At 33.9% G+C, this 18,845-nt stretch overlaps 1 pseudogene; it reads right to left on the bottom strand.

Moving 5' to 3' along the window:
* Positions 1 to 15,229: 15,229 nt before the first annotated feature.
* LOC149927009 (very long chain fatty acid elongase 6 pseudogene) lies at positions 15,230 to 15,841 on the bottom strand (annotated as a pseudogene).
* Between the last annotated feature and the right edge of the window lie 3,004 nt (positions 15,842 to 18,845).

Here is an 18,845-nt window from a genome sequence, read left to right as displayed (position 1 = left end):
AGTTTTATCATTTCTATTTAAATGAGTCATTGTTTAGATTTTTTACCCCATTTTCTTATGGACTTTTCTACCTTTCACATAATTTAGCTGCGTTATAGTCCATAGGTGTTTTTTTTATAAATCTGAAATGTTCAATTTTTCCTGGTGACTTTGAAAATTTTCTATGGGAGGTGTTTAGTTTTACCAAGCAGGTTTTACGTCTGATAAAGTAGTCACTGAATCAGCTAAAACCACCCCCAAGCTCTTCAATGATGTGAACCGAAGATAAAGGAAATTTTGTATATTTTGTCCACCATTTTCCAAGATGGCAACGGAAGCTCAGGATCCAGAGTCGTATGTTATTCCATAGGTAAAAATCTACGTATATGCCGATTTTCATCTTTTAGTGGAAATTGTTGAGGCAACACCTTTTTTTAATTTATCTTTACTGGACTACTAGCTTATAATCGATTTCCGTGATCGTCGAAACTAAACCAATTTTATGTATAACCTGATGCAAGCGTAATAAAAGTAACGACGTAGTGCAGATCATAAAATAACCAAAAATGTTACTTTTTATCGTATGGGCCTTTAAGTTTTAAAATTTTAACCGACTAAAATGTTAGAGAGGGTAAAACATTAGTGGATTGTCCCTGTTTAATATTTAGGGCCATTGAACCCAGTGCCCCACCCAGTTTTCTGCGCCCTTAACAGGTAATAAATAACTCGCTCGCTAGCGTTTGTTATAAACCAAGATACTCGAAGAAGAAAAAATGTTCAGCCTGCAGTCCATGCTTACTATTTCGTTCTCACGTGCCCCGTCCATTCCGACCAATATATACTAGTGGTTTAGTATGGCTCTCGTGAATAACTTTGAATAAACAAGCATTGAAATGATTTCCAATGAAATAATTAAACCAATTTAAGAGGTCGTGGAAGCGCACCATTGACACAAAAAGGTCGATTTTCTTCCAGTGATGATTTCACTCGAAAAATAGCTATCAGAAAAACCTTTCCCGTAAAGGAATACTTATAGAAAAATAGGACATATCTCCTCTAGTTTAAGAGTTTTTCTTTTCGTCCGTATTTCGAGGTCGTCGATCTTTTGTCAAAAACGCAGCTATGGACCACGAAATTTACGAAAAATACGAAGAACGTTTCATACGAGACAGAATTCCCACGAAAAAGTCCGGGTTCATTTGACATTGTACACCATGTATCAGGATGACGGTCACGTAAGCATTAGCGACCAAGTCGAGCACCATTTGGGATATTTGGGCTGTCGTGATGACAAAGGCGATATTGCGGGGCACTTGGATGCCCATGGCGCGGAGGGCGTAATAGGCGTACATCACCGCGTGTACGGAAACGTTGACGTTCATCATCCATCTGGACATGGAGGGATAGTCGCGGGAAGTATACCAGGAGATACGCAGTGTGACGACATGGTGGAATCAATGAAGAACAACGAATTTCTGCTGGCGGACGACGATGAAAGCCGTGTCCGCCAATTCGGGAATTTTGGACATGATGAAGGCCATTCTTCAGAAGCCGCTGATCTTGTTAGCGTCGTGAATTCTCGTTCAAACTGAATAATGAGGACCATATTTCTTCAGAACGTGGAGCAGTGTCGGGACCACTCTGTAGGTGACGATCAAACTGAACACGGACAGGACGATGTTCCAAATGATCAGGAATTTGCGAACTTTCAGCGGTGGACGATTCCTCATGTAGCGCTTGCCGACAAAACACCGGCGCACATGTAAAAGACGGCGATGTACCAGCAGAGGTTCCTATTTCGGTCCAACCATTCTTTGTTACCCAAAACATCGAAATTCTCCTCAAAATGATGTATAAAATCGCACGCCGGAGAGTTTGGGAAGCGGATTATTCGGCTGGCATTCGTCTTCATGGTTGCAAGTGAAATGAATTTATTCCGTTCGTTTCATGGTCGCTATTGTAAAGGCTGTATCATCTTCATACGAATGACTATAGTTATGTTTTATTATTTCGACATTTCCTTATAAAACCTCCAAATGGAGGAAAATTTCAATAACATCCATAGCTATTCAAAACGAAATATTCTTCCTCATCGAAAGCCAAGTATCACACCAAGAATCTATATAGATTAACAGAGACTATATGATTTTAACTATAGCCTCTATTTGCGTGATTCCCTGAAGAAGAGCATATGATAATTGAAAATTTATACGTTACGGAATACTCATGTGTTTATTTTAAAAAATATTACAAAATATTAAAATCACGCGATGCAACGTTTCAAATCTAACGAAATTACTTGTCAAGTGTAAAAATTGACAATCATACAGACTTATTTATTATCATTACCAATTCATTAGGAATATAATGACCAGGGTTCGAATTTAAAAATATTCTTACAATTTGTTAAGAACTTAAAAAGACTAGCTTACTAAGAGTAAGATTTTTATTACTTTTATTATCTAAACAACCTCATATCTAAATCTTTATAGAGTAATGGCACTGTGACGTCCTAGTACGTCACCCATGCTCTTTCCTATAGATAAAAAATTTGCGACCAAAATGGCGACCATGGCCAAAGCTACAGATAGTGCTACTACTCTATTAGACTATTAGCCTATTACCAGTGTTTTGGTTCATCGCGGAAATATCTATAGACTTTAACAAGTTTCATTGCCTTTTCACGTGTAAAATTGTAAAATTAAATTGTTTCTTGAAAATATAATATATTTTCAAGAAACAATATATTTAATAAACATAATATATTTAATAAACATAATATATTTAATAAACATAATATATTTAATAAACATAATACATTTAATAAACATAATACATTTAATAAACATAATACATTTAATAAACATAATATATTTAATAAACATAATATATTTAATAAACATAATATATTTAATAAACATAATATATTTAATAAACATAATATATTTAATAAACATAATACATTTAATAAACATAATACATTTAATAAACATAATACATTTAATAAACATAATATATTTAATAAACATAATATATTTAATAAACATAATATATTTAATAAACATAATATATTTAATAAACATAATATATTTAATAAACATAATATATTTAATAAACATAATATATTTAATAAACATAATATATTTAATAAACATAATATATTTAATAAACATAATATATTTAATAAACATAATATATTTAATAAACATAATATATTTAATAAACATAATATATTTAATAAACATAATATATTTAATAAACATAATATATTTAATAAACATAATATATTTAATAAACATAATATATTTAATAAACAATAATATATTTAATAAACAATAATATATTTAATAAACAATAATATATTTAATAAACATAATATATTTAATAAACAATAATAATTTAATAAACATAATATATTTAATAAACATAATATATTTAATAAGCATAATATATTTAATAAACAATAATATATTTAATAAACATAATATATTTAATAAACAATAATAATTTAATAAACAATAATAATTTAATAAACATAATATATTTAATAAACAATAATAATTTAATAAACATAATATATTTAATAAACAATAATAATTTAATAAACATAATATATTTAATAAACATAATATATTTAATAAACAATAATAATTTAATAAACATAATATATTTAATAAACAATAATAATTTAATAAACATAATATATTTAATATTTTTAAAATAAAAAAAAACAATAAAACCCATAAATACCCAAAAAAAAACCCGAAAAAACCCTAAAAAATCCACTGGGCTGGGTATTTTAAAAAAAACGGGCTTTTTTAAACCCTGATAATGACGTCACGTTTTTCAAAAATTAACAGTAAACAATACCTAAAAATGTAGATAACTATGTTGGCAAAAAAAACAGGCAGTTCTCGATATTCCCAATAGGTGAAAGTTCACTTTCTTTATCTAAGTTAAGTATACCAATTTTGTTTAATTTTTTATGGTATTTTACGTTTAAAGGTTTGTATTTTGGAATGGATGATTTTTTTATGATTAAAATTAATAATATGGCCGGATTTAAGCGAATGAAAAACTATTATTTTGATCGATAATTTTAACTGCGCGCTCATGATTTGATATATAACACCATCGGGGTTCAGTTTGTGGTTTTGTTTGTTGATTAAATTTTTGGTGGGATTCTTAAACAAATCTTTAAGGGTTTTACCTTTTTCATATACATCTTTAAAGGGAATATAACCTCAAGTCTTTTTTAAGGGTTTTTTATGTTTTTTATGTTAACAATTTTGGCGGGAAATCACTAACCAGCGCCAAAAATATCTGAAGCCATAGGAGGGAGCGGGAAATGGTCGAAGTGTTGGTGTTCCACACCAAAAAACCTGAGGTTATATTCCCTTTAATGTTAATATTTTTAAGTTAACGTTCAAGAGCGGTATTTTAGTTTTAAATAATTATAGTTATTTTTTATGGGTTGGGGCTTACCGGTATGTAAATTGGAATTAAAGCGAAGGTTTTTTATAAGTTAATTTTGGTAATCACTAATTTTTAGTTGTTTATTTATAACAATTTTGTTATAATTATTGTTTAAGTTATATTTATTAATACTATTAAACATATTTAAAGCTAAGTTTGATTTAATTTTGAAAGGTTACAATGACAGAAAATATAAATATCTACCTGTATGGGTAATTTTTTGGTACAATTTAGTTTTTAAAATATTATAGGAATTTATTATTTTTATGTCGAGAAAATGTAACATTTTGTTATTTTGTTTTCATCTGTGTAGGGGGGGCAATTTATAACAGATGACCAAATATCATCGACAAATCTAAACCAAAACATTATCTTTTTAGTGTTTTGGTTTAAAAAACGTTTCTCAAACGCTTGCATATACATATTGGAAAATAGGGGTGAAAGAGGACCACCCATTGGTAAGCCCTTAATTTGTTTGTAAATTTCACTATTAAATACAAAATAAGTAGAGTTAAGAAATAATTCAACTGAATAAATAATATCAATAAGCCTAAATTTAGTTAAGGTCTAATTCCGAATGGATACACTTAAATTTTGTTCCAAAACTTCCAAGGACGCCACCAATTGGAATATTACCAATTAAATTAACGACATCGAAACTTATGAGTTGGTTATTTTGTAATTTAAGTGTTTGTCATCTATTAATAACATCTGCACTATTTTTATTTCATGTATATTTAAAGGAATGGCAGAATTTAAAATAGGAATGAAACATTTTGAGAGTTTATTTGATGGAGTACCATTAGTGTCGACAATTATTCGTATAGGGTAATTGTTTTGTGTATTTGAGTATTGCCGCTTATTTGTCCTAAATGATTATTATAGTTTTTAGATGGTTGCGCGTTTTTGAAGTAATTTTATCACATTTTCTCCAATCGGTTAAGAGATTGTTAATAGTATTAAAGTTCTTAATAGATTCGCGTTCGGTTGTTTTTTCGTAGTCGGGAGTATTTAAAATAGCGTTGATTTTTAATTTGTAGTCGTTAAGGTATATTACGACGACTTTTCCGCCCTTGTGTACGTTTTATTAAAGTTTTTAAAGTCCGAGATTCTTTTTGTAAGGACATTCTTATTAAGTTTTAGGTTTTTATCTAGCCATTTCAAGTCGGAGGGTATTTTTTGGATATGTCGGAAGTTTTATTATAGTTAATATAGGGATTATTCGTAATGGTTGAATTTTTTCGGAATTAGAGACAAAATTAAAGCCAAGAGATAGTAGTTCTAATTCTTACAGGGGTTAAAGTATCGGTTTTGTCCAATACATTAGAAATGTCGACATTGCGTTTAATGCTGAATAATTTGGAAAAGTTTCTTACATGACATGGAGGTGATCAAGTTGATGTCGAGAGTTTGAAGAAACGAAGTTCTACGATCTAAGAATCTACATTTTTCCTGCAAAGACTATTAATACGCTGCTTCGCTAACTAGACAGACGTCGCCCTACAAAAAAATTGTTACCCCATTAGAAACACGGGAGAAGCTTCTGACCAGCCGTTAGAGGCGCCAGTAGTAGCATTGCTGAAGTGCAGAACAAACGTCGACCATCGTATGCGGTAGAGTCCGACGCCGAAAATAAAAGAAAATTAATCGTTATGTCGATCAGTACAAAAAGGTCAACAAAAGTACAATAAGTTCCTTCTTTTGCCTGGAATTCAGCAACTTAAAACATTAGCGTATCACAGCAATAATTCAAATATTGATGACAACAGAGTGACGAAAACGTCATTGAATAAAATATTAGAGATTTATTTATACTGCGTAACAGGAATGTACCCTCGGAGAGATAAAAATGAGTACCTTAAAGGGAGTACGTAGTTCCATGTTTATGGTGGATCAACGAGTTTCGCATTTCTACCACCAGGTTTAACAAAGCTAGGAGTGTTTGGTGCTAGTTACCTAAGAACGAGTTTTAGCAGACGATTTTGGGATTTAAGTGAACGCTTATAATAATAAATGTAAATGTAGCTGGGATTTAATCTCGGAGGGGGCACACAATGGAAACAAATAAAATACATAAATTGTATATACACGTGCCACCTGTGCCCCCTAACTACGCCACTGGTTCCAACTGAAAAGTTTTTATTATTCGGTAAAAGTAAGAGTCTACTTTTACCTTTAAAATATATTTTTATCAGAAAAACATACTGTCATTAAAAAATAGCGTTGCGAAAATAAACTTATGGTGTTAACTGTTATGTAATAAATGTGGTCTAAAATATTTAAAGTTGATTTTTCATTAAAAGTTATCGTTATGAACTTGTGAATTTTTCCCTTCAAACATGTTTATTTTTGCTTCCCATATATGTAAAACATACAGTTTTCAATTACATAAAACGTATTTACGACATCAATCTGTACTTTTAACGTAAGCTAACTTACTTAGCGAAAGCATTATATTTATGTTAATTTTGCAATGTGCACTGACAATTTCACAGACATTTTTCCTGTAATTTATACAGATTTAAAGTGTGCCAAAGGTTTTTACGTACCTCTTCGGTACTTTTTACGGTAAATACCTTTCTTAAAGAATACACGTTATTCCTGTAAATATTCTCTTTAAAAAATACCAAAACCCGGTAATATTTACAGGACTATTCTGTCAACGTGTTGCATCATATTTTCACGTAAAAATGTTCTGTTAAAACTACGGTTTTTTCTCTCAGTGTATCATAAAAGTTTCCCAATAAAGTGTAGACGACTGGAGGGGTGTCGGTACTCAGCTCGGCAGGTTATCAGCGTTGCCAGATTGTGGGAAATTTCCCATATTGTCTGAATTTTCGTGGGCTCATTTAGACTCTGTGGGGTGTGGGGAAAAGATATATTTTTTTCAAAAACGTTGATTTGGTGGGAAATTTCCCATATTGTCTGAATTTTCGTGGGCTCATTTAGACTCTGTGGGGAAAAGGTATTTTTATTTTTCAAAAACGTTGATTTGGTGGGAAATTTCATGTCTGCGGGTATTTATCATACTTTTTTTATTTGACTATCAACACAAAATTAAAACTTTTCTAGAGCAGTGTATTTTCGTGATTCTTGGGATTGGGACATAATGTAAAGTAGGCGCCTCCTAAAACTACCGAAATGGCGCTGCGAAAGTGGATGCCTGAAACCTTTCTTCTGCTTTTTCAAAACCAAAAACAAAAATCAATATTGAACTAGTAATGGAAACGGTAGTTGCATCTAGTGCAAATTGCATGTCTTTAGTCTCCAAAGGCAAGCTTTGTTAACGTGCGTTTTTCCGGAAATTTGATTTCCTTTAGCGGAAGTTTTATCGTCAAATAATATGAAATTTTTAATTTTGAGCCTAATTATAGGCACTTTGAAATAAACAATCAAACAATATATAGGTATAACAACCAAAATGTTTAAAAAGTGTAATTTCAATAAAATTTAATTTAATTCATTTTCCAAACTTTTGTGGGGTGGCGTTGCTAAATAGAGGTGTAGAAATTCGTGGAAAATTTACCCACACAGCACAAGCCAGTCCAAAAGTGGTCGGAAAAGGGTCACACAGTCGGAAAGTGGTTATAGCCGTATAAGAGTCATTAAAGAACAAATTCCTGGATAACAAGTTTTTTGGTGTTAGCTATACCGACCGTTGGGCCGACTATTGTAAAAACCTTTAATACAATGTTACTAAAAATTGGTCGGACCGGCAGTTGGTGATGAGTGCATCGCCGACTTTTCCTTTTTGCTATCCACTGGAGGGTCGCGAAAGTCACAGTCCCCCGACTGCCCAGAACGACGTCGGCCCGACGGCACAGAGTAAAGTTTGGGCCAACCTTCCAGAAATGAGTCGGGCTGACGTCTGTGTGTTTTAATTGGGCCTACCCACAAATTGGTCGGTCCGGCAGTTTAGTGCAATTTTAAAGTATACCTAATCGATGGTTGACCCGACGGCTTACTGTAAATGTTGGGGCGGTTTTCCAAAAAAAAAATCGGCCCGACGATTGAGCGTAATTAATAGGTTGACTTTTTTGACGCTGATTAATTTATTGCACTGCAAAAACTTTATGACTTTAAATGCGTATAACATAGCAAACATTATTTCACTTTATCATATCCTTTACTATTAAATCATTAATGTTAAATTTCAATTTATTTAAGAATAACCAGGGTGACCTGTATATTCTAGAAACGTATGGATATATATTTAACCATGGATAATTCACCGGTATCGCAATTCCAACACGTTCTTGACGAAAATAGAACGCTGCAATAACTGTCTCCACGCATGGCACCGTTCCCAATATAACCAAATGCTTAATGACAATATTAACCAATTATACGTTGATTACATAATAATTTCCCTTTAATTATTCGGCCTAGTGTCTATAGAAGAAGTTTCTTTAATATAATTGCAATAAGTTAAGCTTTTTCCGAGTGTATGCCTAAAGAACTAAGAAATTCGGTCTATTGGCTAAGATCAAAGTGTAGTATCTTTCTTAGTTCTTTAGGCAATACACTCGGAAAAAGCTTCAATTATTGCAAAATTTTTTAAAGAAACTTCTTCTATAGACAGTAGGCCGTATAATAAAAGGCAAATTATTATGTAATCAACGTATAATTGGTTAATATTGTTATTAAGCAGTTGGTTATATTGGGTACGGTGCTATGCGTGGAGACAGTTATTGCAGCGTTCTACTTTATATTTCTTGTTAATACAAATATCCATATCTCACTGCGAAATACAGGTTAAGCCAGCTATTTTTAAATAAATTTAAATTGTGTTATGTTAAACCGAAATTTAAAATTAATGATTCAATTGAAAGGATTTGGCAAAGGGAAATTTTCTTTACCATGTCATACGCATTTAAAGCCATTAATTTTTGCAGTTGAATACTTTAATTAGCGTTAAAAAGTCAACCTATAAATTACGCTAAATCGCCGGGCCGACTTTTTTTTGGAAAAAGTCGCCCCAACATTTACAGTAAACCATCGAGCCAACCATCGATTAGCTATACCTTACAATTGCACTAAACTGCCGGACCAACAACTAAAGCACATAGACGTCAGCCCGACTCATTTCTGGAAGGTTGGCCCAAACTTTACTCTGTGCCGTCGGGCCGACGTCTTTCTGGGCAGTCGGGGGACTGTGACATTCGCGACTCTCCGGTGGATAGCAAAAAGGAAAAGTCAGCGATGCACTCTTGGCCAACAGTCGGCCCGACCAATTTTTGCTGTGGGAATTTCGACTTTCGAACATTGGCAACATTGCAGTGTATAGGCGATGAAATGTTTGTAAATTCTCTAACGTCACTGGGGACTCTTGGAGAAAAAATGATATTACTTAGCCTAATAATATTGCTCGCCAAATCTTTGATTCGGGAATATATAGGGAATGGACCGGAATGATAAAAATGCCGAATGGAATGGGAATGGATGAAAACAGGTAGTCATGGAATGATAATAGATGAAAACTGGTAGTCATGGAATGGGAATGGATGAAAACGGGTAGACATGGAATGGGAATGGATGAAAACGGGTAGTCATGGAATGGGAATGGATGAAAACGGGTAGTCATGGAATGGGAAGACGAAAATTTGGAATGGGATGTGAATGGAAACGTTTTCGACTCAATTGCAGCTCTCTATAATAATAATAATAATAATCAGCTAGTCTAATACCCATTGTACCACCGCACCTTAGGTCCAAGTCATCTAGCGATTTTTAATGCGTTAAAACAGGTGGACGGGTTACAATCTTAGGTCAAATTTCTATATTCCAAATTAGGCCTTGTGTATTTTTCTCACTAGAGGTGGTGCGTGGCATGCAGGGCTTGTCACCACCTCCCTACGCATTGTAACCCGGCCACCTGAATTAATGGCTTCAAAAGTCGCTTGATGACTTAGGCCTAAGGTGGTGCCTTGGGTATTAGCCTAGCTGATTATTATCTTTAATTTGGGTTTGACGTCTCCACTACGTCTCTCCACTCATAACTATCATTAACAATTTCGACTAACTGGTAGGACACGATTATGATACCGTGTGAAAAGAACCTTTTAATTGTTAGGCTATGCATTAGTCTTTAAACATAATAAACCTTCGCGTTATTATCCATTATCTTATTTAGAAAAACAATTTCCATAAAGTCACAGATTTTTAACGTGTATCGCCATCTTTCGTCATCACTTGGTACTAAAACCAGCTTCTGCTTCAATTTAAAATTTCGTGTATAAATATCTCAAAACTTGTTTTAATTTAACTATCTTCATGCTATAGTTGGCTGTGACTAACCTTAGTTCAGCATTGAAAATCAAATTAGCGTATAGGGTGGTGGCTTGTAATTCCGGACACTTTTTATTTTTTAAAAATTGATAGAAACATAACCCAATAACTAATTTGATATGAATACTTTATAGCGTATTCTATAGTTTGAACTTTCGCGCGTCGTTTAAACCTATTTCGAGTGAAAATCATCTGATATTTATATTTCTATGACCTTTTTCCTGAAGCTAGTACCTGCTTCTAATTACATAGACTTTAATAAATATTTAAAATTATAATAAAAATATAATACAAATTAAGAAATTATAACACGAATTAAAATATAATACACGATATAAATAATATAAATGTAAAAATATTTAAATATACTAATAATTACAAATTAAAAAATATTTAAATTTACTAATAATTACAAATTAAAAAATATTTAAATATACTAATAATTACAAATTAAAAATATTTAAATATACTAATAATTAAATTAAAAAATATTTAAATATACAAATTAAAAAATATTTAAATATACAAATTAAAAAATATTTAAATATACAAATTAAAAATTATTTAAATATACAAATTAAAAAATATTTAAATATACAAATTAAAAAATATTTAAATATACAAATTAAAAAATATTTAAATGTACAAATTAAAAAATATTTAAATGTACAAATTAAAAAATATTTAAATATACAAATTAAAAAATATTTAAATATACAAATTAAAAAATATTTAAATATACTAATAATTACAAATTAAAAAATATTTAAATATACTAATAATTACAAATTAAAAAATATTTAAATATACTAATAATTAAAAATTAAAAAATATTGAAATATACTAATAATTAAAAATTAAAAAATATTGAAATATACTAATAATTAAAAATTAAAAAATATTGAAATATACTAATAATTAAAAATTAAAAAATATTGAAATATACTAATAATTAAAAATTAAAAAATATTGAAATATACTAATAATTAAAAATTAAAAAATATTCAAATATACTAATAATTACAATTGGGGAAAAATGAGGGGGCGAAAGGGAGGGTAAATAACGCGTCGTCCGCTCTTAAAGTGCGGGAAAACGTGTGGTTGTATTATTGCGGATATAATAACGTTCTAAACAGTCTTGATTAATATCGTTTAATTTAATTTTATTCACTATAAATTACGAATGAACGAGTGACCTTTCAAGGTGTCCGGAATTAGCTGCTACGTAAAGGTTTTTATAATTACTTGTAAATAACTAAATTCTAGGACAAAATGACCCCGCGTATGTTAGTTTTGTAAGGAAAAAGTTGAATTTTTAGCAGAAATAAAGGTTTTTATCACCCGTTCACTGTGAACGAGATGAGAGCTTATTTCGAGAGGCGCATGGGGCGGCATTCCCACAAATTGGCATTAACTTAATCGGGCGTTTTAGGCCTTTCGTTTAATAACAATAATATATTACAGGAACGTTTTACACGATTTTGAAATTGTGTTCTACGTATAGCCCGGTTACCGGGGCTTAAAATACATGTTTTTAAGAAGGCCTACAGCCATGAAAATTAAAAATAAACAAATGTAAACAAAAGTGTCCGGAATTAGAAGCGTCCGGAATTACACGCCACCACCCTATATAAAGTTTTAATAACACTTAAATTGAGTTTTGGGCATTGAAATTTATTTTTACTAAAACTGAAACTAATATTAATTGTTAGTATATAGGCTGTTTTTCCACTAAATACGGAAATCGCAATACATGTTGAAATTATCCTACTTACTAGTTATCGACTTACACGATAATTATTATAGTTATAATTAATTAACTGCACTGCGTTGTTTTACGCCCTACTAGCCAAACAGAAACTTCACAACGTGAAAACCTACATCATCAGAAACTTCTTACAGTGACAAAGGGACGTACTTGACTGGGATATTCATCTCGCTACTTTCAGATTCTGACAATGTTGCCAAAGAGGGTCACGTGGGAAATGAATTGCGATTTCTCAGTGAGAGTCTTTCCCGGGAGAACATTGCCTACAAACTTGGCATCCAAAAATGTAGTTCTTTGGAGCTGTTTGAAAGGAAATCTAACATTTTTCAACTGGCTGGCCGAGAGGGAATCGCGGTCACGATCTCTCGACCAATAGTTCTTTTTATAAACTAACGTGGCCTTCTTGTTTAAATGCTGCTCTTACGTCATAGTCTCTTACTTTCACAAGCCTACTAGCGCGCGCTACAGTCGCGAGGAATATAGGTTTTTTTAGCGCGCGTGCAAATCGCTCGTGCGAGGAATACACAAATAAAGCTGGGTATTATGACGTAAGAGCAACATTTTAACAAGTTGGGCAAGACCACTTTTTATTTTATAAAATCCACTATTCAAGATCAAGTTATCCCCAAATAACAGCTCGATAAGCCTAAATTGGACCGCCGAAAAAACACATATAACACCATTCAAGGCGAGGATTAGCTTTCTACAAAGAAAAATCGGCACAGAAGAAGAGATCCTATATAAAAATGACGTAAGCTTAATTAACGATATTACCTTTTAGATTTCCAAAAACAGACGACAATTAGCACGTTTTAAGGCATTCAAAATGAATTAAAGCGAGAATGGAAGGTATAAGCAATTTACCAAATCGCCATTTATATTTTATAAGCATGCACTAGAGACCAAAGATGGAAATCAACTCTTTCATTTTATTATTTTATTAAATTATAAACTATTATAACACAAATACACTATATAGTGTGATACCAAAAGTGTATAATATTTTTCCATTAGTATGACTCAAGCTAACTCACATTCAAACGTTGTAACGCTTTTCTACTACTAATATAGGCCTATAGGTGCCTAGCGTTGACATATACTACTACTATGCTACTAGATTAAAATGGTTAGTAAGGACTCTCATGAATTATTAAATATTAGGACAAGTTTTTGCCAGATTCTGATTTAATGATCAACTACTAAACATATCGAATCGAACTACTAAATAAAAACCAAACAATACCGCTAACAAATAAAATACTACTATATTAATTTACATGACCCCAAAATAACTACATGCAGCATGCACTCCACCAATGCCAGACTACTAAAAATACGCGGTCTACTATATACACTAATTGCGCCATATAAAAAGTACTCATCACTATTCTTGATTATCGTTGGTCTCGAGACTTGAAAATAAATGAATAGGTAGATGCGAGGAAAGAGTTCGTAGAGTTGAAGAAACGAGTTGAAGGCTTGAGACGTTGGAGATACGATGAGGCTACTACTATTGTCTACGAGGTGTCGTGGTGGTGATGGGCAGAGGAAAACCATGGTCCGGCGACAACTGCTCAATGGGCTGGAGACATTCATAGATTGTAACCGGCGCGAAAACTAAGGTCATCCGGAGCGGTGTTTTAAGATCATCCTTTACTTTCGGTCCGGAGATACGGTTCCTCTTCTCTCCTTTTTTACTTCTTGTCTCCCAGTTTTGTTGTATAGGCCACTTGACTTTTTGGGTCCATCCTGGTTTTTTCGTTACCCAATCGAATTACAATGACGGGCTGTCACGTGGAGGGACACTATGATTTGACCAATCACCAAATTTCAACGCAGGGCTTTATTTCAAGCGCCCATGTGTTTCACATGTGTTTAAATTTCTTGAGATCACAAGACGCGCACACATTCGGTGACAATTACACCAAACAATAATATTGAGGCGCACTACTATAATTGTAAGCATTGGTCGAGAAAATCTGGCAAAGGTTCGAGTTCAATAATAAATACACGTGGCATGCACACTATACGCTATTCACCGTCGATTCTAAAGACGATCGTAAAACTATAAATCAGTGCCTGGGCTGCCAGGAGGGCAATTTCGGGCATCTATAGAGGTTCCTTTTAGCAGAGTAGTAACAATGGAAACACGTTGGATCCCTCTTTTGGCCTTTCGCTAACTACTTCCCATTCCTACAAACTATCCAACGCGACCATATGGGGATGCCGAGGGATGTAAAATCATTGTTTCCCTAACAAAATCTAAAAGAGGGGTAACGTATTGAAAAATATTCGTTACAACGTTGCAGTCTAGCAGCTGTCGTATAACATGGAAACTATGGCGGCGCCTCGCTAGGATGCAAAATGAAACGTCACTACGTGAATTTGCTTTCAGTAAATTTTTAATGAAAAAAAATACTTACGGAACAATACTTTGCCTTTGAAAAATACTTGTAGAACAATAGGATATCTCTCGTGTAATTTACGAATTTTTCTTTAGCTCATATTTTAAGGTCGTCGGTCGTATGCTGAATACGTAAGTATGGACAAAGAAATTAACGAAGAACACGAACAACGTGCCGTACCCGAACAAAATGGCCACGACACTTTCCGGGTTCATTTGACACTGCCCACCATTTATCAGAACGACGGCCGCGTAAGCACTAGCAACGAGTCCAAGCACCATTTGCGATATTTGGGCCGTCGTGATGACAAAGGCTATACTGGGGGCACTTGGATGCCCATGGCGTGGAGGGCGTAATAAGCGTACATCACCGCGTGTATGGAAAAGTTGACGCTCATCATCCATCTGGCCATGGAGGGATAATCGTGGGAAGTATACCAGGAGATACGCAGCGTGACGACATGGTGGAACCAATGAAGAACAACGAGTTTCTGCTTGCGGACGACGATGAAAGCCGTGTCCAACAACTCTGGAATTTTGGACGTGATGAAGGCCCATGCCAGAAGCCACTGATCTTGTTGGCGTCGGGAGTTCTTGTACAAACGGAATAATGGAGACCGTATTCCTTCAGGACGTGGACCAGTTCCGGGAACACTCTTTAGGCGCCGAACAAAACTGAACACGGACATTACGACGTTCCAAACGATCAGGAATTTGCGAACTCTCAGTGGTGGACGGTTCCTCGTGTACGCTTTGCCGGAAAAAACGGCACCCAGGTAAAAGGCGCCGATGTACCAGCAGAGGTTCCTATTTTGGCTCAACCATTCTTTGTTTTTGAAGGCGTCGAAACTCTCCTCAAACGGAAATATGAAATCGTACGTCGGAGAGTTTGGGAAGCGGATTATTCTGCTAGCGTTCGTCTTCATGGTTGCAAGTGAAATGAATTTATTCCGTTCGTTTCATGGTCGATATTGTAATGGCTGTATCCTCTTCATACGAATGACTATAGTTATGATATATCATTTCGAGATTTTCCTTATAACACTTCTGAATGAAGGAAAATTTCAATAACATCCATAGCTATGCAAAATTAATAATTCTTCCTCAAAATCAGGCGGTATCGAAAGAGAAAGTGGAGTGTCACAGCAATAATATATTTAGATTTATCTATGAACTATGGCCTCTTTTTGCGTTATTCTTTGAAAAATCAATGAATTAAAAAAAAACGCTTCACGTATTCGTTCAAGCCCCGCCAGTTTCTCAAATCGGTTTCGCAGCATGGTACCAATGGATCCTTGAACATTCCTAGTGTATACATATAAAGTTTTCTTTTTCAATTAAATAATGCAAGGAAACGCCAAGGTTTATTTCTATTAGAAACGGTCGTGTTTAAAAATGACGAAAGATTCCTTAACGATATTACTTTTCGATTTCAAAAAACAGAAGCAAAAAAGTGCAGTCTTGCACATTAATGTTCACAGGATGTGCTAGCTAGCAGGATAACTAGATGCGATATCTTTGCGAACGCGCATTGAATTGCGGATTAACCAAATCATCAATTTTTTATAAGCATGCACGAGAAATTAAAGGTGAAAATGAACTCTTTAATTTTGTTACCAAAGCATAGCGCATACAAAAAGTGCAAGAAAAAAGATAACGCGTATAAATAAAGTTCGTTTCTATGAAAAAAATGGTGCTCCAGTGCCCTTTCGATGTAAGACTTCCTAGGATCGCTACTCTTGAATAGAATCAGTTTCTCTAAACTGCCATCACAATAAATATACGGAACTGGTGCATTAGTTAGCGCTATCGAAGCATTCTGCAATTTGAGTTAAAATATAAACAGGGCTTTACCGGATCTTTAGAATAGGAATAGTACAAATTGCTTGTTTATTAACAAATTTATGGCGATCAGAAAAATACAATTATAGGCGGAGGGGAAATTGTTAATTAACCGTTGATCTCCGTTTGCAATCGCGACGCCACGTCTGTGGAACGCTTTTTACGATTGTTGTAAATGTTATAAAATATCGTCTGTCGTGTCGTCTGCGACTAGCCTTCCCGCGTGTTGTGACGTGACGATTGCGTTTATCAACAAAATAACCGGCTCTTCCAGCCGCTTATTTCGTTGACTCTCCGTTTGCAAACGTGACGTCAATCCCGGAAGTGAAAAAAGTCGTACAGTAGCGAATGCGCATTCAACGGTCCGACCATTTGCTGTTACTGAACGCGGCCATAGCCAAACGTGGTTCACAGTAACTATTAATCAGCTTCTTGAGCTTCATAATCCATTGAACAGTTCGACACGTAACGCACGGAAATTAGCCTTGTCCGCTAAAAAAGCAATATACGAGTTAACTAACTCTTCGTTTTCCATTGTCGAGTATGACACCATACACAGTAGATACAGTAAATTTCTAACGTTTATATATATATAAACGTTAGTAATTTGGCTTATGTCATTTTTCGCGCTGTATAATTACTACGAAAAGGAAGTAAGTCTTGGTCATTCCATATATATATATATATGTATGTGTTTTTTCTTCGGATTTCCACTTTCCTTTTTAGAAAAAACAAGGTTTAGTAAGTTAAATTATCTTTTCGCAATATATTTATGTATAATTCATAGTTTCAAAAAAATATTACCTTATAAAAATTAAATGAAGAAAAAGAGACGCGGTTTTTTTTAGAACACATAGTTTTGAAGGCTGTAGAGGTGTTTAGAGCGTTTTGATGCGTAAATAATGTATCTCTTAAAGTTTATAAATCTTTAATAATAACTAATCTTTATTAATAGTATATATATAGCAAATTCACGAGTTTATAACCGTTCTTAGGTAGTATTTTCTGTAAATTTAATTAGTTGTAAGAGTAAGAATCTTTAAACTAATACAATTGAAGATAAAAGATGCTTAGCTACATCTTTGGAACTAAATAGGTAAAAGATAGAAATATTCATCGCAATGCCTTCGTGTTGCGTACCATATTATACATCAAACCATGTAAATAGAAAAGACCTACCTTTTCACGAGTTTACTAGCGAAGAAAGCCTTAGAAGTTAATGGTTAAAAACATAAGTCGGGATGATTTTGTGCCAAAAGATACACAGATGGTCTGGATAATTTCCATGGTACTCTTTTCCCCATAGTAGAACCACCCCAGTAAGGCCCTTACTCCCCTTTTTCCCCATGTGATAATTACCGTAGTACCCCCTTTCCCCTTTTCAAATGTGATAATTTCCGTAGTACCCCTCCCCCCTTTTCCCATGTGATAACTACCGTGGTATCCGCTCCCCTCTTTTCCCATGTGATAATTACCTTGGTACTCCCTGCCCCCATTTCCCATGTGATAACTACCGTGGTATCCCCACCACCCTTTTCCCCATGTGATAATTACCTTGGTACTCCCTCCCCCCTTTTCCCATGTGATAACTACCGTGGTACCCCTTCCCACTTTTCCCATGTGATAATAACCGCAGAACCCCCTCCCCTTTGTCCCATGCGATAATTACCGTGGTACCCCCTCCCCCCTTTTCCCATGTGATAGTTACCGTGGTACTCCCCTCCCCTTTTCCCATGCGAGAATTTCCATTGTACCCTTTTTATCGGATAAATAACTCAAAAACTGGCCGCCGTCCCAAACCCCTCTGTACTCCTTTAAACCCCCGGTGTCCAATGGCTGATTTACTCTCATGACGAACAAATAAAAATACGCTCGTCCTTGAGTCCCGATTTACAGTGCGAAATCCGATCCTAAATTCCAAAAACAAACTTAATGACCAAAATATACTTGACCTAGTATTAAGGCGAAGCGCAACGACCACGGGTTATACACAGAGAAATTACCTTCGGCGATGTCACGTTAGACCCGATTTCTGAAATATACTCAATGACCTAGTATTAAGGCGAAGCGCTAGGGAGACCTTTGGTG

Source organism: Leiobunum rupestre, chromosome 9 (assembly GCF_980474605.1).
Source record: "Leiobunum rupestre chromosome 9, qqLeiRupe1.1.hap1, whole genome shotgun sequence".
NCBI lineage: Eukaryota > Metazoa > Arthropoda > Arachnida > Opiliones > Sclerosomatidae > Leiobunum > Leiobunum rupestre.
This window is presented reverse-complemented; position numbering and strand designations above follow the sequence as displayed.